The 24,974-nt window shown below is 41.2% G+C and overlaps 1 long non-coding RNA gene across 2 annotated transcripts in view; it reads right to left on the bottom strand.

The window, feature by feature from the left end:
- Nucleotides 1-800: 800 nt before the first annotated feature.
- LOC105465141 (uncharacterized) overlaps nt 801-24,974 on the bottom strand; it is an 80,913-nt gene continuing 56,739 nt past the window's right edge. The window contains exons 4-5 of one of the 2 annotated variants that reach the window (XR_977323.2): nt 24,806-24,908; nt 801-15,133 (exon numbers count right to left, since the gene is read on the bottom strand). This is a non-coding gene — a long non-coding RNA (uncharacterized lncRNA). Of the gene's footprint in view, nt 24,909-24,974 lie in introns of both variants that reach the window. The other variant, XR_977322.2, reaches the window with a different exon arrangement.

The following is a 24,974-nucleotide window of genomic DNA, read 5'->3' as shown; positions in this document are numbered from 1 at the left end:
TCCCTGGTACTATACTACATATTCCTGTTTTCAAACAATTGATTGAAATAAACAATGATAGCTCAGTGATTGTAAAGACAAACAGAACTTGAGTTACTTCAATTCTGTCATTCTATGTGACTGCCTGGAGTTTTTTATTGTGTTTAAATTTTCTGGAATTTATTGTGAAATGGGATTTTATGTATTTCTGCCAAATGTATCCTTATGTTTAAGGCTTTTTCTTATTTATTTAATCTGTTCCTTCATGTGAAAGAAAGCTTTCAAAATTAAAATTAATGAAAAATGTTCTTTGATCAAAGATAGATAGAAACTTCATGAATATGGGAAGAAAAATAACTTTGACAAAGTCACTGACAAATGTGCAGAAGTTAATCACAAAAACAGAAACCAAAAAATCACTATTCATGACTGTGAAAGACCAATATATAGGTATAAGTTTTCATCCCTTTATTCAAAAAAATACACTAATGAAATTAAAATATTATACTATAACTTTATTTCTTTTTTTGGATTGTAGTATTTATTGTATTTTTAGTTTTTATTGAAATGACACAAAATTTCATAAAAGAACATTTCTGGCCATCATTATTTTCATTTCATGTTGCGATTATTACTAAAAACAGCTTTGTCACATAGAGCAAAGAGGTTTTAAAACTCTGGGTTTTAAAACCCAGATGAGCTCTGGGTGTTAAACACTAGCCCTAGCGCTCTAATCTGTTACCTGCTTTGTTTTTGTGGTTCCCTGACTCTCTCCCTCTCCTTAGCCTGGGCCTTCCCCTCCCCCCACCCACACCCCCATCACTCCAAACAAGACTTGTTAGAAAGGTAGATCTAATGCACTTAAAATAATTCACCTCTTCTCTCGGTTTCATCGGTCTTTCTCCCACTTTTTCTTATAGAGAGTCAGGTTACAAAATTAGAAGAGTTAAAACTCAGTCCTTTACTCTCTTTTCCTATTTGCCGAGAGTAGAGATGAGCAGAAGCATAACTGGCCAGGACTCACCAATCCACCTGTGAGAACCTGAGCCAGGCTGGGGGAGTGGGAGAAAGGATTCAGACAGCACAAACCCTACTTTGACTCTGACCCCAGGCATGCCGCCTCCAGCCAGGAGTATTCCTGGCTTTCTTTTCTGGAAGAGCATCTGAGAAAACATTGTCCTGAGATGTAAAACTGCCCTCCACACTCAGGCCGCCAGCATCACCCATCACTCCAGAGACAATAGAGTTTACATTTCAGTGCATGCCCCATCCCACACCTCCTCCCAACGCTGAAGTTCCAGCTCTGGTTGACCCATTGCTCTTAACTCTGAAGAGCCAACTCAAAGCAACAGGGAAAATATTTCCCACCCAAATTTGGCATAGGAGGATCATCCCGCTTCAGTCCCCTGAAGGATCCTAAGTTACCTAACAGCGATTTACTATGTCATGAAGGGTCACGTTTCCTTCATGTTGGCGATGAGGGGAAAGTTACGGTATTTTTCATTTTTACTTAGCTGAATATAATGAATTCCACTGATGGCCTATTTCTGAAATCCACCAATCAAAGGAAATTGTAAAGTTCACCATAGTAACAGCTCTGTGTCAGTGGCCCACAAGAGAACCACACAGCCTGGGAGGCACCGCAGCTGAGGAGGCACTGGCCAATCGCGGGGCAGAGTGATGTTACCATCTCATAGCAACCAAGGGATCTGCATGGCAACATCAGTTGCTATATAAAAGAAAAATTAGAAACAATATTCTGTTAGGGAGAAATAAAGATATTAACTGTTAAGTCATACTTGAGTCACAGTTGTGAGGACCTATCCCAAAATATCCACCTAAATGTAGCTCAGATGATACCTGCCAGATTCGGGTCCACATATCAGGAACATTCTCCCCCACCAACTGGCACCACCTGAGGAGTGAGAGAGAGGAGTATGTCCAGAGAATAGGCCACTTCTGCACAGGAAGGAGAGGGCCCTTTGAATACCACAGAGCATATTTGCGGGGTAAATTACACATAAATCATCACATTTAGTCTTGTGAGGGAGGCAGGGCAAAATTATTATTATCATCATGTTCTCCATCTAGCTCCCATCCCTTCCTCCCCCGGCTTTCCCATCTCAGTTAATAGCTACACAATTCTTCCAACTGCTCAGGCCAAAAACCTCTGAGTTCTCCTATTTTCTTTCTCTCACACCCACATCCACTCCATCAGAAACGCTATTCATTCTTCCTTTAAGCTATCTCCAGAATTCAGCCTTTTCTCACCACCTCCACAGCTACACCCTAGTCCACTCCACCACCTGTCACGCAGAGACAATAGCCTCCTAACCCGTTTCCCTGCTTCCCGGGTAGGCCTCCCTATGGTCTATTCTCAACACAGTAACCAGAGTGACCCTCGCAAAACGTAAGTCCTTGGCTCACAACCCTCCAATGACTTCCCATCCTATCTCAATGTGAAAGCCCAATCCTTCCCAGAACTATGTGGCTTCACACACCTTGGCTAGGGAGCTGGCCCATCTCTGCTATTGTCTGCTTCTCTCAACTGCTCTAGCAACACTGGCCCCCTCGCTGGGCTTCTAGCACATCAGGCTCCTTCCTACCACGGGGCCTTTGCACTAGCTACCTCTTGAAGAACGTTCTTCCCCCAGAGACCCTCACTTCATTCAAGTGTTTGCTCAGATGTCACCTTCTCAGTGAATTCTTCTCTGACTTATTTTAAACCTGGACTCTCTATACCCATAGCCCCTCACCCCCATCCCTAGCACCAGTGGGCACCTAGAACAGTGCTGGCATACAGTAAATACTCACTCAATATCTAACGATGAATAAAGGAAGCACTGTTTTACAGATAATTGGGCTCAAGAAGCCGAATTATTTACTCAGAGGCTCCCAGCCAGGACGCAATAGAGCCCAGACTTGAACCCAGACTTACTCATGCAGTGACTCCCACACTGGGCTCTACCCTCTCTACCTCACTTTGATTTCCTTTTCCAGATCTACTACCATTTCTAAGTGCCAGGAAAGCGTGAATTTTCTGCGAAGGCAAGAGGAATTGCTGGGCTGATGGCGTGGCTGTGCAGACAGCCACAGCAGGAATAGAGAGTGGGGGTGAGCTGGCCCAGACCCTGAGCGGGGCCCCGAGTGGAGCCACCCTTCCAAGGGATGGCTGAGACCATGTCAGCATGACTGCCAATGACACCTCATTGATGATGACCTCTCCCTCCCTTCCAGGCCACTTCTCTTGGGGATAGAGACAACTCTTTTGAACATTCAGCATTCCTACCCCTGTATTTGCTTGGGTCAAAAACAAGGATTTAAATGGGACTTATAGTCTGCAAAATGTTTTATCCTCATTTTTGCTAGTTTGTTATCAAGGAGTCTCAGAGTTGTATTAAGTGTATATTGCATGACTGATTGGAAAAAAATAGAGAAAATTCAGTCACCAGAGGTTTTTTGGTCTGTACAATAAATAGTTTTTTGTTAACAGAAGCAGCTTAGTATTGTGAGATTATGAAGAATAGCATTTTTCCATTAAGATTATGCTGAACACTGGTAACAGCACGCCTATATTCTCTACCCTGAATCTGGAGGTGGAGGGTAAGGAGTGGAAGAAGAGATGAGGTAGGAGCGGGGAAAGACCACCCAGAAACAGGGCAGGGAGGGGAAAACCAAAGGCAAGAACATTTTCCTTCCATGGCCTATATCGGCAATTAGGAAACACTAGTGTAGACACAGACATTGTCAACAATCCTGCTGTCGAAGAAAAAAAAAATAGTCATGACTCTCTCACCAAGAAACTAGAAACATGAAAGACACAAACCAATAACAATAATGACTACCGCTTTTTGAGCATTTACAATGTAGTAAGCATTTTGCTAAGGGCTGTCATACAGTTTTACATTTAAGCCTCTTAGCAAACCTGGATGGGAGGAATTACCTCCCCATTTTATAGACTATTTACAGAGAAATTGAGTAGCTTACCCAAGGTCATACAACTAGAAAGTGACAGAAATTATCCAGTTGCCTCCATAATTCCTGTATTTGTTTTTTTGTTTGTTTGTTTGTTTTTTCTTATTTCCAGCTTTTATTTTAAGTTCACGGGCACATATGCAGGATGTGCAGGTTTGTTACATAAGTAAACGTGTGCTATGGTGGTTTGTTGCACAGATCATCTAATTACCTAGGTATTAAGCCCAGCATGCATTAGCTATTCTTCCTGATGCTCTCCCTCTTCAATCCCCCTACTCTCCGGCAGGGCCCAGTGTCTGTTGTTCCCCTCCCTGTGTCCATGTGTTCCCATCATTCAAGTCACACTTACAAGTGAGAACATCCAGTATTTGGTTTTCTGTTCCTGCATTAGTTTGCTGAGGATAACAGCTTCCAGTTCCATCCATGTCCCTGCAAAGGACATGATCTCATTCCTCTTTATGGCTGCATAGTATTCCATGGTGTATATGTACCACATTTTCTTTATCCAATCTATCATTGATGGGCATTTAGGTTGACTCCATGTCATTGCTATTGTGAGTAGTGCTACCAGAAACATATACATGCATGTATCTTTATACTAGAATAGAATGATTTATATTCTTTTAGGTATGTACCCAGTAATGGAATTTCTGGGTCAAATGGTATTTCTGCCTCTAGGTCTTGAAGGAATCACCACACTGTCTTCCACAATGGTCCCTGTTTTTAATGGTTACATTGCACCTCCTCTCTCTACAATAAGATTAATTAATGTGATATAAAGAAACATGGAATAAATATAAAACCAGGAGGTGATATAAGGAAACATAAAAAAAAAAAAAAAACCTCAGTGAAAGTTCTGATCCTTTCCAAGAATGGAGAGCCCTGTGTGGAGAGCTAGGCAGGTGTGTGGAGGCCCTGAGGAACTTGCTTCACAGTTCCACTTCTCGTCCCCAAGGTGACATCATCACCCCCTCTATTTTGCACCACAAAATTAGTTCAATAATGATGGAAAAGGAAATGCTAATGTCCTGCTCACAAAGGTTCATGTTGCCAAAAGTTGTGGAACATATACTATTCTCTAATATTTCCCTGTTGACATAAAACTCACAAGGTGTTTTGTTATACGGAGAACCCCAGGAGAGTTGAAATAGGGGATAGGGGGGACCAAGGCTGTGTGCCCAAAGCAAATGTGTAACAATGAAACAGCCAAAGAACTAAAATAACTAACTCCATTTTTGTTGAAGGGGCCTCTACCCATTCCTGTATGTAGGCTAGGATAATTTTAGAACACTGAGATAATACACAAAAACAGCAATCATGTAGTTTTTTAAACTAGCTCTGGGATTAAAGGAGAAGTATGTAAACAACTATGTTTTGTTAAATATAGTTAACTGTGTTCTATAACTTGTTTATAGAAGCATTGTGATCTGACCAAGAACAAAGAAATTCCCACCCTTCTCAGACCTTCACTGACACGCAGATGTCTGTGATCACTGGTTACCTCTTGATTCTGACCCCCTCCTTTTCCCCTGTGCTTAACTTTAAAAGAGACTAAAATTTGTACTGACTTAGGATGGTGCTTTAGGACACTAGTCTACCCTCTTCTCAATTTGCTGGCCCTCCAGATAAACTTGCTTTTGCTCCCACCAACTCTTGTCTCTTGAGTTTTGGCTTCTGAATGGTGAGCAGCTGTAACCGAATGGAATTAGAGCAATGGAGTGTTCTGCTGAAACTTTTGGCCTCGCAGGGAGGAAAGAGTAGGTTTATATTAAAGCTGCTTTTTTTTTTCTCTGCTGCATCACATTCGTTCCAGTATTTTGCCCTACAAGCAAATATAAACCTTAACAGAAAAAAAAAAGAAAGACGTCTTTTGGATTCCTGAATTAAAAACAAAAATCCAGCCTAACTTTACCCATGAACATGAAACCAATACACCATAGGACTTGGCATTCTGACACAGTCTGGGACAGTTTCTACCCAGGCTAGACTTTCAGAGAAGCAAATATTTTCCTGTATTCAAATGCATCTCTGTTACCTAATGTCAGGACTAGCCCTCACCTCCTAGTTTCACCTTTGCAGTGAAACTTCTGTTCATCACCCCAGCCCTGAACTCCCTTAGCATGAGTTGTTTAGACTGGGCACCTGTGTATTGGCAAATACTGTAGAAGGCAGTATGAGTTAGTGCAAAAGGTTCTGGGACCATAGAGCTGCAAGCTCAAATTCCAGCTTTGAGATTTGTTACTTGTGAGATTTTTGGTAGGTGACTACTCTCTTCTACCTTTAGCTCCATCACCTGTCAAATGAACACAGTTAAACCCATCTTACAGAAGTTTTTTGGCATGGAATAAGTAAGTTATTACATTGGGAAAGAGCCTACTATAGTGCCTGGAACATATCAAGTTCAATTATTATTTTGCTTAATTATTATTTTAAAAGCAAAATACATAAACAAATGAACCAGGAGATGGTCAAAATTGGAATGTAGTATTCTAATTGGATCTCAATCCTTGCTGAACTATCCTAATTAATGACATATGTATGGACTTCTCAGGAGAAAATTGAAGTATAATCAACCCCATCCCCAACAAGGAGTCATCCTACTCACCAATTTTCGAGATAATTCTTCTATTTTTCCCTCAAAATTGAACATCAGTTTTCTTCTCAACATACTCAAGGATAAACCCCCAGTCTAATGATATTAAATATTACATTTAGGCTCAAGGATGATGGGTTTCCCTTATGATCATGTTCTACTGCATTTCACCAAAGTCGTGGTTAAGGACAGTGTCGTCTTTGTCTCAGCATCTGCAGGTCTTCTGCAGATTAGCCTTTGAGTTCATAAACAAAAAAAACCCTGAATAGTCATAGCGTATATTTCAGGCTATAAATCCCATAAATCCTGTGTAAATGCACTTGCCCAAATCTAGAGTAGGTAGAAATAACCTTTTGACAAGAGGAAATCCAGATTTTAAATGATGTAAAGCAGAGCCTATGTGAGTGCCTCCCATTCTTTTAAACATCTGTGTAAATTATAAACAGTGCCCAACTTACAGGAATTTCCTTTTTTTGGCGGTTAGGATAGTGAAAAAGCCATACGCATTCAGTAGAAATCATACTTCGAGTACACATACAGCCATTTTGTTTTTCATTTTCAGCACAGTATTGAATAAATTTCACAAGATACTCAGCACTATTATAAAACAGGCTTTATGTTAAATGATTTTGCCCAACTATAGGCTAATGTAAGTGTTCTGAGCACCTTTAATGTAGGATAGGCTAAGCTAAGATGTTTAGTAAATTCAGTGCATTAAATGCATTTTTAACTTACTGGTTTTTTTTTTTTTCAACTGAAATAGACTTATCAGGACATAGCCCCATTGGGGAGCATTTGGTATTTGCCATAACCAATGGGAGGGTTAGATGGATGCCCTCCAGCCATTGGGAATAGAAAGACAAGCATCTTCCCTGGTGCTGATGTGAGTTTATCATTAGGGAATTTGCAACAGCTTTATGAAGCAGTTGTACCTGTTGTCTGATTATTGGGAGAAAATGTAGTTGAGCATAAACTGTAGCAATGGGGGATGGGGAAGGGGCCATGGTAATCTGCAGGCCCAGTTTAGGTGTTTGGCTACTGGGGCGAAGAGCAGGAGCCCTGCGTATTTGCTGGAGGATTCAGTCAGCCCTGAAGGAAAAGAATGAAAAAGAAGTCTGTGGGACTGAAGGGAAGTTGGGGAAGTGGTTGGGAACTTGGATGCCTAGATTCTGCCTGGGTGCTCTGGTTGACTGTTGGTGTGGAAGGATGCTTCCAGATAATACAAAGGATAATGCTGCCCAAATAGCCCCTGAGCTAACTGTGGGGCTGTTGTCCCATGTTCCCCAGAAAGAGGGCTATCAGGAACTAGAAAAGACAACGCCCTCCATTCAGGATGCTAATGAAAGAATCCTTAGGAAGAAAGTTCCCTCTCAGAGCAGCAGATACAGTCTCAGACAGCAGAGCAGGAGTGGCTCCATTCACAACTACAAGAAATCTTCCAAGTAAGCGTCCAAGAAGAATGTGCAAGACATACTGCCCTTAGGCCCAGGCAAGAGGGGACCATGCTTTGGAGGGCTCCACATGTCACAAACACAAAAAAGACATAATGTTAAAGAACACGTGGACAGCTTTGTCCCTCAGCTCTTGCAACTGAGACCCTGACCCTAAACATCAGATCTCCTGACCTCTGTTCAGGCTTCAGGGAAATGTTCCCCACATCTCTTGCCTCACATCCAAATGCCATCAGAGATGTAGGTCTTGCTGCTGTGGACTTCAGAGATGGACACTGCTGCAGAGGTTCTATGGGTTTGAGTGACTAAAACACAAGAGAAGAAAACTTGCCCAACCTTTCCTCAGGTAGCATGAATGGAACAGACTATTGCATTAAAGACAGCTTTGCAGCAGTGTTCAGAGGCAATTTTCTTGCTTTTTAAAATATTTCAATTCGTGGCTCAAAGAATAGCACATATTTTATAATTTGTTAGCTTGATTCAAAACATTTGAATAACTCTGTTGATACTTTTCTCTCAAACCCCACAAATGTTAGGGTGGGCTTGCCTGTGAGTCACCCAGGAACCTGTCACAGGACATAGGAAAGAACAGGGTGTGACTGAGATTCTGTTTCCTGGGGATTCATTACCTTTGCATCTATTATTCAATACTTCTGTGTCCTCTCCCAGAGGGTGTGTCCCAGAAAGGCCAGGATTACCAAACAGTGAAACCAAAATTCTCATATTTGGCAAACATTCTCTAATATTGATGTGGATGCCACCAATTAGGCTTATTCAACATATCAACTTGGAGAGCACATTTGATAGCTGACTTGTTTGAGTAACGGGAACATTTTCTCTGCCCCATCTCCCACCCTAATCAATATACACTTCCCTACACCAGGTCTTTTCTATACAGCTTCTGTGTCCTCCCTTCCAGGGAATGATGGAGAGAGAATCTCCATGTTTTCTCCCTAACTACTTGCTGTTGCTCCTCAAGGGAGGAAGGGCTGATCCAGTTGGCCAGAGCTTAACACTTACTAAGCCCCACTCTTATGCATGGTGGATTACACATCTCATAATAGGAGGAACAGGGTCCAGCCTATCTAGTTCAAATTCTTCTTGTCTACCCCTGTGCTTCATTTTTCCATATATTAGCAAAACCAGCAAGGTCCTCTCACAAGGGGAGGCCAACCATTCTCCTCCCTGCCCTGTTCAGCCCTGACCTGGGGAGTGAGATGGACTTTGCCTCTACACAGGTGGCCGGGTTAGTTGGAATCTGTGCTGCAGGCTTAAGCACGTGCCCAAAGACACACCGGACTTTGTGAGTCCTAAAGCAGAGATTTAGGGTCAAAGATGGGAGATCATAGGTCCAAGTCATACTCCCCAGCACAATTTGCCAGAATCCCTGTTTTTTGAGGGTACATTAGACAAGGTGGGCTAAGTAGCTATGATGGAAGACCCACCAACTCAGAGAATACAGAAGGTAGCCTCTGTCATATTTTGGTCTTAGATGACTGGCTTAGGGTTAGCAGACAGCTCTGAGCCACATAGTCCTTTGAGAGCTGGGGCTGACAGTGCCTCTTGCTATCTTCAACATGCATTTCCCAGGGCTGCTCTATTCCAGCCACACAGAAAGCAAAAGAGGACAGTCCAGGGCCAGAGATGACTCTTAAGTAAATAGGCTGAAAGTTGCCCAAATCAATTCCTCCCAAATTCCAAAGGAGCCTGGGAAATGGGAGCACTGATTCTGGCAGACAGCTAGCATTCTCCACCACAGAGGAATCGCTGAGCCTTTTCAGGTTGTAAGTTTAGTCCTGATTCTACAGGAACACACTAAAGTGCTTATTTGTTTGTTTGTTTGTTCATGGTCTGGGTAGTTGACTGGCAATAGTTACAAAAACGTCTCAGCCAAAATCACCTGTTACATACAAATTGGTGCAGAACTCGCAGTCATTAGATTGTTTCAATTATTTAAGCAGATTTAAAAATTCATTCTGGGATAAAAATAAATAAAGTTCTTTTAATAGGACTCATGAAGCCTATCTTGGGGTAGAAGAGGGATGAGCCCCCACCTGTAAGTTTCCTAAATTAATACATCTTTGTCAGTTTTATTGCCCATCCTAAAGCTTATCAGTACCCCTTGAATCAACACTAAGTTTATGACCCCTCCCTGATTACGCTGTGATGCCTTTAGTTAAGAGACACAGCCTGAAGGATATATTAGTTTCATTCATTTAGGTTCTTCAAAACATAATCCTAACTTTCTATATTTCTAACTTCTCAGCTAAGACAACTGAAAAAGGCATATTGTCTTAGTTCTCCCAAACCCCTCTGCCAAAATAATGGGTGAGTTTTTTTAAAGTTAGGTACCTGACATTTTGAAGATTAATTTTTAAAAATCTATTTAACATCTTTTTTCTTTTTTCTTTTTTTTTTTTGAGGAGTCTTGCTCTGTCACCCAGGCTGGAGTGCAGTGGCATGATCTCGGCTCACTGCAAGCTCCACCTCCTGGGTTCATACCATTCTCCTGCCTCAGCCTTCAGAGTAGCTGGGACTACAGGTGCCCGCCACCACGCCCAGCTAATTTTTTGTATTTTTAGTAGAAACGGGGTTTCACCGTGTTAGCCAGGATGGTCTCAATCTCTTGACCTCGTGATCCGCCCATCTCAGTCTCCCAAAGTGCTGGGATTACAGGCATGAGCCACCGCTCCTGGCCCTGGCCCATCATTTGTTTTCAAAGCTTATCCACTACCATCAAGTAGGCTTCATCCTTGGGAGGCAAGGTTGGTTCAACATATGCACATCAACAAATGTGATTCATCACATAAATAGAACTAAAGACAAAAACCACATGATTATCTCAATAGATGCAGAAATGCTTTTAATAAAATGCAACATCCCTTCATATTAAAAACTCTCAATAAACTAGGTATGCAAGGAATATCTCAGAATAATAAGAGCCATATATAACAAACACACAGCCAACATCACACTCAAAGGGCAAAAGGCAGAAGGCTTCCCCCTTGAAAACTGGCACAAGACAAGAATGCCCTCTCTCACCACTTCTATTCAACATAGTATTGGAAGTTCTGGTCAGATCGATCAAAAAGAAAGAAATAAAAAGGCATTCAAATAAGAAGACAGGAAGTGAAACTATCCCTGTTTGCAGACGACATGATCCTAGATCTAGAAAACCCCATCCTCTCAACCCAAAAGCTTCTTAAGCTGATAAGCAACTTCAGCAAAGTCTCAGGATACAAAATCAATGTGCAAAAATTGCTAGCATTCCCACATACCAACAACAGTCAAGCCAAGAGCCAAATCACAAACAAACTCTCATTCACAATTGCCACAAAAAGAATAAAATACCTAGGAATACAGCTAACAAGGGAATTGAAAGATCTCCACAAGGAGAATTACAAACCACTGCTCAAAGAAATTAGAGATGACACAAATAAATGGAAAAACATTCCATGCTCATGGATAGGAAGAATCAATATCATTAAAAGGGCCATACTGCCCAAAGCAATTTATAGATTCTATGTTTCCATTGACATTCTTCACAGAACTGTTTTTTAAAACTCTTCTAAACTGTAGAAAAAAACGGTTTTAAAATTCATATAGAGCAAAAAAAAAAGAGCCTGAACAGCCAAGGCAATTCTAAGCAAAAAGAACAAAACTGGAGCCATCACACTACCCACTTCAAACTACTACAGGGCTACCGTAACCAAAACAGCATGGTACTGGCAGAAGAACAGACACATAGACTAACAGAATGGAATACAGAACCCAGAAATATGACCATACAACTACAACTATCTGATTTTCAATAAACTTGACCCCAAAAAAAAAGCAACGGGGGAAGGATTCCCCATTCAATAAACGCTGCTGGGATAACAGGCTAGCCATATGCAGAAAATTGAAACTGGACCCCTTCCTTACATCACATACAAAAATTAACTCAAGATGGATTAAAGACTTAAATGTAAAACCTAAAACTATAAGAACACTGGAAGACAACCTAGGCAGTACCATTCAGGACATAGGTATGAGCAAAGATTTCATGATGAAGGTGCCAAAAGCAATTGCAACAAAAGCAAAAATTGACAAATGGGATCTAATTAAACCACCGAGCTTCTGCACAGCAAAAGAAACTATCAACAGAGTAAACAGACAGCCTACAGAATGGGAGAACATTTTTGCAAACTATGCATCTGACAAAGGTCTAATATCCAGCATCTATAAGGAACTTAAACAAATTTACAAGAAAAAAATAACCTCATTAAAAAGTGGGCAAAGGGCGTGAACAAACCCTTCTCAAAAAGACATACATGCAGCCAACAAGCATATTTTTAAAAGCTCAACATCACTGATCATTAGAGAAATGCAAATCAAAATCACAATGAGATACCACCTCGCACCAGTTAGAATTGCTATTACTAAAAAGTCAAAAGATAACAGATACTGGTGAGGTTGTGGAGAATAAGGAACTAAGGACAGAAATACCATTTGACCCAGCAATCCCATTACTGAGTATATACTCAAAGGTATATTAAATTGTTCTATTGTCTATTATATATTATAAAGACACATGCACACATATGTTCACTGCAGCACTATTCACAATAGCAAAGATATGAAATCAACCTAAATGCCCATCAATGATAGACTGGATAAAGAAAATGTGGTACATATACACCATGGAATACTATGCAGCCATAAAAAAGAATGAGATCATATCCTTGGCAGGGACATGGATGGAACTGGTGGCTATTATCTTTAGCAAACTAACGCAGGAACAGAAAACTAGTAATACCACGTTCTCACTTATAATTGGGAGCTAAATGATGAGAATAGATAGACACATACAGGAGAATAACACACACTGGGACCTATTGGAGGGTAGGGGGTAGGAGGAGGGAGAGGATCAGGAAAAATAACTAATGGATACTAGGCTTAATACCTGGGTGATGAAATAACCTGTACAACCAACCCCCATGACACAAGTTTACCTATGTAACAAACCTGCACATCTTGCACATGTACCCCTGAACTTAAAAGTTTTTAAAAAAATTTTTTTTTATTAAATAGTAATTGAACACATCACCCTTTAAGTTACTTATGATTTCTTATATAAGCCTCTATGTAGTAAATTCCTTCTAAAATTTTAAGTTGCAAAATTTTATAACTTCAAGTGAAGGTAATGAATCTATTATTTTTTCTTAACAAGAACCATACAAACTACTCACACCCCTCATTATCTTGATTTCTAAGATTGGCACTAAACTTAATGATCAACTGTAATAGCTAGTTCAATTCTGGTGCCTGAAATCTGTGTCCCAATTTGCTTTACATTTTAATGAATTTTTACTTTGGAATAATTTTAAATTTATAGAAAAATTATAAAATAATTTGTACAGATAGTTCCTGTAAACCCTTCACTCAGTTTCTCTTAATATTAACATCTTACTTAACCTTGGTACATTTGTAAAAACTAAGAAATTAACACCAGTGCATTTCTAATAACTGAACCACAGACTTTGGATATCACTAGTTTTTCCGCTAATGTCCTTTTTCTGTTCCAGGAGACCTAACTGCATTTAGCCCAGTTTATTTTAATTGAAATACAGCATCCTGGTTGAAAATCATTCCTAAGAAATTTAATGACTAGAAACTGGAAAAACATTTATTTAAGATTCACAAAAGATTTTCTCTCTCAAACAAAAAAGAATTATCTACATTTTAATTTTTAAGCTATCATTTAATTTAAATATAGTTTGCTCAATGATAAGGAAATCAGATTTTTGTACTTGAAAATTTAGAGAACTTATTAGATGTGGTTCATCAGGAAGGTTTAAGAAGCACATATCTACCATGGAATAACTTTCTAAAAGAGAAAGATCCCTCTTAAGAGTTGTGGCTTTCCTGTACCCCAATCCCAGTGATAGCCATAGAGATTCCTGTTGGCTCATAGCCAAAATTTAAATACTATCTTGGCCATGCACACCCAAAAAAAAAAAAAAAAACCCAGAACAATAAAGTCCTTAGAAACAGAGCCTTTAGATACTTCTTTTGGAAAGAGCACTAGAATAGAGCTTCTAAGTCTTCTAATTGCTGTTGCTGACGTAGTCTGCTGTAAAATTACAATAGTGAATAGGCAAGGACCGGAAGATTCCAAATTGTCAAACAATTTGGAGAGGTACTATAAATTATCTCTCTTAAAAAAGCATGGCTGTCAGAGCCTGGGATCCTGAATCAGAAGACATCTCTGACTGGATAACGCTGATTATAAAAATTGCTGAAAAGTTATAAATAAAATGTTAAATAATACAGTACACTTAATTCTCCAGGTGTTGATTCCATTCTCAAGTAAAAATCTACATAAATCAAGTAACAGCACACAACTCTCCTGGGGGTAAAAATCTCTAGAAACATTGTTCACTCACATGTGCTTATGTCCTTTTACTCTATAGTCTCAATGACATTATTTCTTAATTTGTTATTTCTTTTCTCCAATCCACATCAGTAGCCCTTTCTTATGAATAATTCAGCATCTGTCTGAGCTTGGTTTGCAATATTATCTTACATGATGTTATTTAGGAAGAGGGAGAACAACGCAAAGTATTTTTGAAAGGCTAGTAATGCTTAAATACAGGGAAATAATTTTTCTTTCGATCTTTCATGTTTGCAAAGTGGTTCTGCCACATCCATTGCCTCTGAACTTTCACTGAACTTTTGCTTCCAGAAAGTCTGGTTTCATAGACTCCAGCCTGTTGTAAAATTTGATATAGCTGAAACTTGATAAGAGGGTCCATTGCAATCACATGCACCTACAAAGCTATCTACCACACCTGTAATTCCTGGTGAGCTTGCGTCTATTTGTATGTTCAAACAGGCTTCAAAGGAAGCAAGTCAGATCATCTGTACACACAATGGGGGCAAGGAGAACCAAGTTTGTTTTTATTTTTTTCAAACACAATTTTGAGATAACATTGTTAAAATTTCCAGGGCAATTTAGGACTCAGAGCCAGGTGTTCGCATCTGAGATCTGCAGTTGAAACCTTGCTGGCTTCCCACGATACATCCAACAGTATTCCCTTGGAGCTGTTGGGAAGCTCGCCACAATTGTAATGGACATCCAATCTTCCAGTTTCTAAACAGAGTTAAGGAAGACAAACTTTGAAAACAGAATTAAGTCCACGTTGGAGGATTTACACTTTCAACTCTCTTGACTGCCAATGACTAAGAGTATAACTTTTCTAAATTATGAAAACCTACAGGAATCCAGGTCAAATGTTGACTTAGGGCTCTTCTCACATTTTGTTTCCTCGGCTTGGAATGCTGTTCCCTCCCCAGACACTCCACTCTTAACTTACAATGTAATTTTAATTCACCCTTAGGGTCTCAGCTTCACTGACACCTCAGAAGAGGCTGGGCACCCCAGTATATGCTTTTCCAGTGCATTCCATCTCGACTTCGTAGCACTATCCTTTTTTTTTCCTCTAGTGGTTGATTGATGTCTGCTTCCCCCAATAAACATAAGAAAGCTATAGGAGAGCAGAACTGTATTTTTCTTACACTGGCTAGCTAGGCTCAAGGTGGCGGTCCAATAAAGATGTAAATGGATAAATCAATGCATGAGTGAGTGAAAATAGTAATAGCTAGCTAACATTTACATGTTTGTTTACTACATGCCTAGCTAACATTTACATGTTTGTTTACTACATGCCAGGCTCTGTGTGGAGTGTTTTACCTGTGAGAATGAATGAATGACCATCAAAAATGAACAATAAGAACATTAGAAGTATCTGAATGAATAGTGGATGTAATCTTACACAAGTTATTCATGAAGCCTTTTTGTTTACATAAAATTTAGGGGAACGTTTCAAGTTCAGTGTTTCATGATTTACCTAACCTCAATTGCAGACGAGGGAGAAACTCAAGCTTTATAGGTAAACTGCCAAGAGCGAAGCTTGGAAAAGGTCAACAGGTAAAATAGTAGTAATGTGCTCCTATCTAAAGCTGAAACAATAACCAGGGGAAAGAGAAGATGGGGAGCTAGGAAGCCCAAGGTAAATGTACATTTTTATTCAGATTCTCGAAGAGGTGTATGACCCAAAAAGGGCTAAAAACGAATGCTATCTATACTATTTTGTAAACTGCATTTTTTAGTCAGTACATATTGTCATCTTATCATGTTATTGAATATTTCTCTACAACATCTTTTCAAGTAGCTGGAATTTTATTGTATGCATGTGCCATTATTTATTTAACTATTCTCCTAAAGTTGAACATTTAGTTTACTTCCCATTTTTGCCAGTATCAACTTGTAACTAAATCTATGCATACATCCTTAATTATTTGCTTTAATATAGTAAACGGGTTAAATTATAGGGCCCAGGCTGGGCGTGGTGGCTCATGCCTGTAATCCCAACACTTTCAGAGGCTGAGGCGGGTGGATCACGATATCAGGAATTTGAGACCAGCCTGGCCAACATGGTGAAACCCTGCCTCTACTAAAAATACAAAAATTAGCTGGGTGTGGTGGCGGGCACCTGTAATCCCAGCTACTCAGGAGGCTAAGGCAGGAGAATTGCTTGAACTCAGGAGGCGGAGGTTGAAGTGAGCCGAGATGATGCCATTGCACTCAAGCCTGGGTGACAGAGCAAGACTCCATCTCGAGAAAAAAAAAATTATAGGGCCCAATATTTGCACTTGTATGTAGGAAAAACATGGCTTCACATAGGATATTTCATCCAGGTTTGAAATCATAACCTTCCTTTAAATCAAAGAGCACAAAGCTAACAACTTCAAAAAATTAACATTTAACAGCATTTGTATTTATTTACATTGAGTTGCTTTACCATATCTTCAGCTTGCTTCAATCAAAACAGCAAAATGTTAGTAATGCTAAATTGAAAGAAATTCTGAAGGTGCCATCTGGAAATGGCAGCACCTTTGTCCTAAGAAGCATTTTTGACTCAAAATTTAAGATACTTGTAGTGGTATTTTTTTCTGATTCTGGGGAGTTTTAAAATATATTCAACTGAGTGATAATCTTAGAAAACAATCATGGACCTCTTCACTATGTTTCCAAGAAAGATCTCAAGTTTTTGAGATTCGCACAAATCTTAAAAGGTCATATCTGAGTACTTTTGTTTCTTATCTCCTACAAGGCAAACCAGGCCATTTGTTGTCTTCCCTGGTAACAAGAGGAAAGAGCTTCTAAAATTAGTGTGAAGCCAGACCTACTGTGAATTAATAATGAATAGAATCACTGATTCCATAAATAACAGGATTCAGGGTCAAGAAGGTCAGCTTGGCTGCACTCCTAGAGGAGTAAAAGCGCCTTGAAAGTTAATGCTAGAAATAAAAGGTAGGGAGCCACGACGTTTCTAAAGGAAACCTAAAGAAAATCTTGCTGTGTAGGATGACTTTCAGTAGTGGCCATTCTTAAAGCCAACTGCATCTCAGATAACCACAGTCAAGAAACTAAAGCTAATGAACCTCATCCAACAACTTGGTTTAGGATTATTGTTTGTGATAGCGTACTTTCTGTAATGTTAGTCATCACCATGAAAAGCTGTTTTTAAAAAGTGATCCCAGGCCGGGCAGTGTGGCTCCCGCCTGTAATCCTAGCACTTTGGGAGGCTGAGGCAGGCAGACCACCAGGTCAGAAGATCGAGACCATCCTGGCTAACACAGTGAAACCCTGTCTCTACTAAAAATACAAAAAATTAGCACGGTGTGGTGGCATGTGCCTGTAGCCCCAGCTACTTGGTAGGCTGAGGCAGGAGAATTACTTGAACCCAAGACGCAGAGGTTTCAGTGAGCCGAGATGGTGCCACTGCACTCCAGCCTGGGTGACAGAACGAGAATCCATCTCAAAAAAAAAAAAAAAAAAGTGATCCCACTCTCAGAAAACATGAATAGATCCCTGGCCTATATAACCCTCCCAACTGGCTTTGATCTTTCAAACCTACATGTTGTCAGGTGAATTTTTTTTTTTTTTTTTTTTTTTTGAGACAGAGTCTTGCTCTGTCACCCAGGCTGGAGCGCAGTGCCACAATCTTGGCTCACTGCAACCTCCACCTCTCGGGTTCAAGTGATTCTCCTGCCTCAGCCTCCTGAGTAGCTGGGATTACAGGTGCCCACCACCAGGCCTGGCTAACTTTTGTATTTTTAGTGGAGATGGGGTCTCACCATGTTGGCCAGGTTGGTCCAGAACTCCTGACCTCCGGTGATCCACCTGCCTTGGCCTCCCAAAGTGCTGGGATTACAGGCCTGAGCCACCACTCAATTTTTTTTTTTTTTTTAGACAGGGTCTTGGTCTGTCGCCCAGGCTGGAGTGCAGTGGCGCAATCTCGGCTCACTGCAACCTCCGCCTCCCGGGTTCAAGCGATTCTCCTGCCTCAGGCTCCTGAGTAGCTGGGATTACAAGCGCGCCACCATGCCCGGCTAACTTGTATTTTTAGTAGAGACAGGGTCTCACCATGTTGGCCAGGCTGGTCTCAAACTCCTGACCTCAGGTGATCCACCCACCTTGGCCTCCCAAAGTGCTGGGATTACAGGCCTGAGCCACTGGCCTGGCCATCAGGTGAATTAATTTAAGAGAGAAGACAAAACCCTTAAGGCTGCATTTGGATCCCCTATAGAGCTCTGATAGTCAAGGAATCTTGAAAGAAGCCCAACAGCCAAGAACTTGTCTCAAACTGTATTCCGTTTTCTTATTTCTGATGAAACTTGGTTTCCAGAGATGAATAATAATCTCATTTTTTTGTACATTCAGGTGTTCAATGGCTGTTGTTCTTCTAAAATGGTAGTTTTCTTCCCTTTAATCTGCCATTTCATGTCACTTTGTGATATCAAACAAGGATATCACATTTTGAACAACACTTAGCACACGCCAAATACTTTATGAAATGGGCATGACTCAAACTTGACAAAGTGAAGCATAAAGACCCACGCTGCCCTTTTCCTAGAAAGCTGATGAATCCTTCACCAATTCTTTTCAGTAGTTTCGCTCCTGGCCCACAGGGCTGCTCATTCTTCTCAGCACACACTATTTACGTGTCTTTCACTATGGTACAGATTCTTCGAAGACCTTCCCTTTGTATCTCTGAGATAGCTAAGTATTTGAAATATCCACTCCACTTAATTAATGCAACCCAAATAGTAGAGATTAAACATCCCAGGCTTCCAGGCAAATGGAGGCTCTTTCCTCTGGTAGGTCACAGACACACACACACACACGTACAAATAGAAGCAAATGTACACACACGTAAAAATACCCATCGAATCCATCGACTCCAGAACTGCTCACAACAGAATCCCGGGAAGCTGCCTTGTTACTAAAAGATCCCAAAATAAAATTGAAAGTAAATGGATTCAATGGAATAAGGTAAAATTTCACCTTTGGAGAGCTGGCTGTAGACAGGATAAACTTAATACTGAATTTGGTCACAGCACGCAGTTTTTTCATGGGTTGGCACAGAGAACCAAGGAAGAGCAGACCTGGGAATCACAGGAATGCTCTGTCTCAGGCTCATGGATGCACAGGCTGAGAGCCCCAAACACAGGAACTTTCTATTGCCACTATCACGGTCCCACTGTGGGAAGACCCACTGTTAATTCAGGTTACATGTTTGAAATCAAAATTTAAAAGCATGCTCCTCTAAGCTAATAGTATAGAACTGTACATGACCTTGGCCTACTCTAACCCAGTGAAACATTACGAGCTTAGTAGAGCAGAAAGAGGTCATTTTCAAAACTGGTTGAATTATAACAGGATTTCCTGAAGGCCAAGAGGAAACCATGCTGTTTCACTGCAAGCAAAGCAGAGTGGGCCAGGATAATAAAGTACTCAGGAGTGAATCCTGGCACACAGAGAAATTAAAGAAACATGTGGCCGGGAGCTGTGGTTCACGCCTGTAATCCCAGCACTTTGGGAGGCCGAGGTGCGCGGATCACCTGAGGTCGGGAGTTCGAGACCAGCCTGACAAACATGGAGAAACCCTGTCTCTACTAAAAATACAAAATTAGCCAGGCGTGGTGTTGCATGCCTGTAATCCCAGCTACTTGGGAGGCTGAGGCAGGAGAATCGCTTGAACCTGGGAGGGGGAGGTTGCAGTGAACTGAGATCGCGCCATTGCACTCCAGCCTGGGCAACAAGAGCAAAACTCTGTCTCAAAAAAAAAAAAAAGAAACATGTAGGTGGGGATAAGAGTATTCTTAGGGGTTGGGTGGAGTCATACAGAGGTGCAAAAATAAAGGAAATATATAGAATAGTGCATCCACAGGTCAGGAATACCATGCCTCCACTTGCCCCAGGGTTCTGCACAATGCACACACTCAATAAATGTTAATTGACTGAATTAATAGGCTTCATAGTTCCAACATGCAGTCCAGTGCCTAATTAGCTAGTCCAGGCAAGCCCTCTTAATATTATATTTGGAGAATGAGAGACATGAACTGGTTGAGTGACCTCCTCAGGTCACCCTCTTTGTTAGAGGCATAATCAAGACAGGAGTCCAGAGGCACAAGCAACCACCAGCCACCAACGAACTGGACCACCACTGACGAGGTCAGGAGCTGAGGAGGCAGGAACGCTAAGACAAATGGAATCTGAAGTCTAAATTCAGAGAATTTTCAGTTCCCTCAAATCACAAATGAGAACATTTAAAATGAACTCATCAAACTCTCCTATGGGCTGGCTCGAGAAATAGGAGCCTCCAAGTTCCAGTGAGAAGTTGTGTAGGAAGAACTCTAAGACGGCACAAGGAAGACTCCTCTCACCACTTTGGTGAAGTTTCATAGAGAGGGCATGAGCTCCGGAAGCAGGCAGTCCCGGCTTTGAGTCTAGCTCTATTACTCACCAGCCATGACCTGAAGCAACTTAACCTCTTCAAGACTCAGTTTCTTCGACTCTTAAATGAAAATGATAATGATTCTCTCATAGAGTTGATGTGCAAAGTAAAGATGTGATATGAGCCCCTAACATGATGAGTGGTCCAAAATGGGCACTCAGGTACAAACCCACAAACAAAATGCTAGTTATGACAATGATTCCACTAGGAACAGCAGAGCATCAGCCAGAGGTCGTGTAAAGTTTCCACTGACTTGATGAAAGGAAATCTAAAGTAATGAATAAACACATGAACAGGTCACTCAAACTGCAGATTACAAGGATAGTTTTTTTCAGTGTGAGAAAAATGCTGTTTGGTAGCTCACAAGCAGATTTCACGCTGGAGCAGTGCCCTCGACACAGAGCAGGCTGGGCTTTTTAAATTGTCTGCTCTCTTTCTCTCTCTCTCTCTCTCTCAGCTTCTGATACATGATGTTCAGCAAATACACCACATACTGGAGAATGATATATCATATACCCTGCAGACTGCATTTTACGACAGACTCCCAAGATTGAGGGCAGATGTACTATGCACTTGAATATGCCCAAAGTTTTAAGAGTTAAGTTACTTAAAGCTACATCCTTTGGCATCATTTGCAACAGAGCTGGTTACCAAAAATGCATTTGGGGCTTCTCATTTTCCAACTAAAAACTACATTAAACCAGCACAGTGCATTGGAATTTTATATGAGATTACAATAGCTGACAACGTCCATATCTCTATATCAAAGAGAAACCATCCCTTTTTCACAAGGAACTGATTTCAGAGGGAGTTGTACTTCTGAATGAGAGACACTCCAGTGATCTGGACCTAGAATCTCTGAGACTGTAGATGTTGAATAATATTAGTGTTATAAGAACCTCAGTTATTGTTGCTGTTATTGTTGTTGTTGTTGTTATTATTATTATTATTATTGAGATGGAGTCTCACTCTGTCGCCCAGGCTGGAGTGCAGTGGTACAACCTCAGCTCACTTCCACCTCCACCTCCCAGGGTCAAGCAATTCTCTTACCTCAGCCTCCCAAGGAGCTGGGATTACAGGCGCATGCCAAGATATCCAGCTAATTTTTGTGTGCTTTTGTAAAGATGGGGTTTTGCCATGTTGGCCAGGCTGGACTTGAACTCCTGGCCTCAAGCAGTCTGCCCACCTTGGCCTCCCAAAGGGCTGGGATTCCAGGTGTGAGCCACCTTGCCCGGTCTGACCTACACTTTTCTAAGTCCATTTCTCACTTTTCAGGTCACATCTGAGGTGTGTGTTAGTAGCATCTGACACAGTGATGACTCCCTTTCCTCTGAAACAGTTTCTTTAATTGGCTTCCAGCACAAACCCTTTCTTCATTTTCCTCCTTTTCACTGGGCATTCCTTCTTAGAATCCTTCCCTGGCCCGGCCTTTTCTCTCCGACCTCATAATCTTGGAGGGCCCCAGAGCTCACCCCTCAGACCCCTTCTCTTCCTTATTCACCCTCTTGGTGATCTCACCCGGTTTCATAGCATTAAATATCACCAGAAGCTGCCAAATGTGCACCTCCAGCTCAGACTTCTATCCTGAACTCCAGACTTCTTCTTTGTTTTTTGTTTGTTTGTTTGTTTTTTGAGATCTCACACTGTCGCCCGGGCTGGAGTGCAGTGCCACAATCTCAGCTTACCGCAACCTCCGCCTCCCAGGTTCAAGTGATTCTCTTGCCTCAGCCTCCCAAATAGCTGGAATTACAGGCGACTGCCACCACGCCCAGCTAATTTTTGTATTTTTAGTAGAGATGGGGTTTCGCCATGTTGGCCAGGCTGGTCTTGAACTCCTGGCCTCAAGTGTTCCGCCCACCTCGGCCTCCCAAAATGCTGGGATTACAAGCGTGAGCCACCACACCTGTCCGAACTCCAGACCTTTATCGAGCTGCCTGCTTCATGTATCAAAGTTAACAAGTCCAAACTTGGACTTTTGTTCTTCCCTTTGAAGCCAGCTCCACTCCCAGTCTGCACTCCTTCAGTCGATGGTGACTCTATTCAAAACCTTTCGAGTCTTTCTGGACTCCTCTTACTTTTTTTTCTTTTCTCACATCCAAATCTTGTTGGCTTCCTCTTCAAAATATATCCTGCATCCAACCACTTCTCACTACCTCTACTGCTGCCACTGTGTTCCAATCCATTGTCATCTCTCTTGGATTATCACATTCACTTCCTCATGACAGTCTCACTGTCGCCCAGGCTAGAGTGCAGTGGAGCAATATCGGCTCACTGCAACCTCAGTGATCTTCTGATAGCCTTGTAGTATAAAGCAATTCTCTCTCTTGACCCATCATAGCTGTCCAGGTACCATTTAAAGAATAACAACAACAAAAGGTGACCATTTAGACAATTTAAGAATTACTTCCAAAAAGCAAACACATGGAGAAAAAAGCAAAACAAAATATAGGCTAGTGAGCACAATTAATTCCTACAGCCAGTTACAAATCCTTGCAACTTTCTCATTCCTTTAGGTTCATAGAAGTCAGAAGACTTCAGGTTGAGGAAAGCCAGGAATATAAAAGCCAAGGTCGGCTTTTAATTTACCTTCAACATGATCAAAACTAAACTTTTGCCCGGGAGTTTTCTCAGTAACAAAGGTGAGCAATTCCACCTTCAAAGGCATTTTTGGGTCTACTCAACAGCTTTGATTGCACTATTCCCTGTTTTCCTCAGAATTAGGTTTCACATTTGTAAATGTTAATAAACTAGTCCTACTTTCCCAGGTTTCATGCTCAATCCTGAATGTCCTTAGGGGGCACTGTGAAGTTTATAAAGGCTCTGCTTCTTTTGCCTTCCTTTAAAGGATGGTGTTCCACTAAGATTCACCTTTCCATCTTCCACTCTCTTATCTTAATGTACATACTTTCCCTGGGTGATCTTTTCCACTTCTTCCCATATGCTCATGACTCTCAACCCTCTACCTATCTCTAGCTTGGGTCTCTCTCTTGAGCTTCAGATCCATATATCCCTGGATGTCCCATTCTCAAACACATTGTGCACATACAGAGTTCTTTTTCTCTGCCAAATGTACACCTCTTCCTCCTTTTCATTTTCCTTACTGGTGCCAAGATCCATCTAATCACTCATACCAGAAACGAGAGCATGGTGCTATAAGATCACAGAGGAGAAACCAAGGATAGTAGCAATTTGCTGCAGGGTAGGAATGCAGGGAGGCATTCCAAGTGACATAATGTAACTATAGAGATGCCAAAATAAGAAAAAGCATGGTATGTGTGCTGTTAGGATAGAACAGGATAGGCCGAAGTAACGAATAAAACCCCATAATCTCAGTGGCTTTTTTCTCATTAAAAAAAAAAAAAAAAAAATCTTATGCCAATTGGTCAGCGTTCCTGCAACAGAAATTCAGGACCCAGCCTGCTTCCATTTTACAACCCACTGAGTTAGAGTTTTGCACATCCTAGCATATGGACAAAAAAGAATAAGCATGAAGAACTCAGACTCCCTCTTAGTTTTCCTGAACCAGAATGCCATATCCTGCCACTTACTTTTTTGTTGTCAAAAATTTGGTCAGGGTCCCAACCTAGCTGCAAAAAGAAACTGGGAGATGTCTTCTCATCTGCCTAGGAAGGTGAAATGAGGTAGTGAACACGTAGCATTTTCCCCACTACAACATGGTTAGGAAACTGTAAGAAGACTGGCATACCTGAAAACCAATGGGAATTATGGGTTGGGTTGGGGGTGTAACATGTATTGTGGAGAGAGGGTAGGTAGACCGTGCTAGGAAACACAAGAACGTAGGTACCATGGCCAATGTAACTAGAAGGACTGGGTGGAGTCAAGAGCCTGAGTGTCATGCTGAGAATAGCATGCCAGTTCAATGGGAGTTTAAAGATAGGAAGAGAGCAAAGACAGGGAGAGGTGGTCAGTGGAGAATCCTAGAGCTCAAACTTCTCAACCTGAGAGCCCCAAGTAAAGGACCAGCTCCTGCTCCAGGACCAGACTGAGGTTCCAATTGCTTTAAGAATCCATGGAGTGCAGACAAGGATCTGAGACTCTGACCTAAAAACAAAATGAAAAGTTCTGTGTTCATTACCTCTGGACATTGTGTGATCCTTCCTCTAATGG

Source organism: Macaca nemestrina, chromosome 13, assembly GCF_043159975.1.
Source record: "Macaca nemestrina isolate mMacNem1 chromosome 13, mMacNem.hap1, whole genome shotgun sequence".
Lineage (NCBI taxonomy): Eukaryota > Metazoa > Chordata > Mammalia > Primates > Cercopithecidae > Macaca > Macaca nemestrina.
This window is presented reverse-complemented; position numbering and strand designations above follow the sequence as displayed.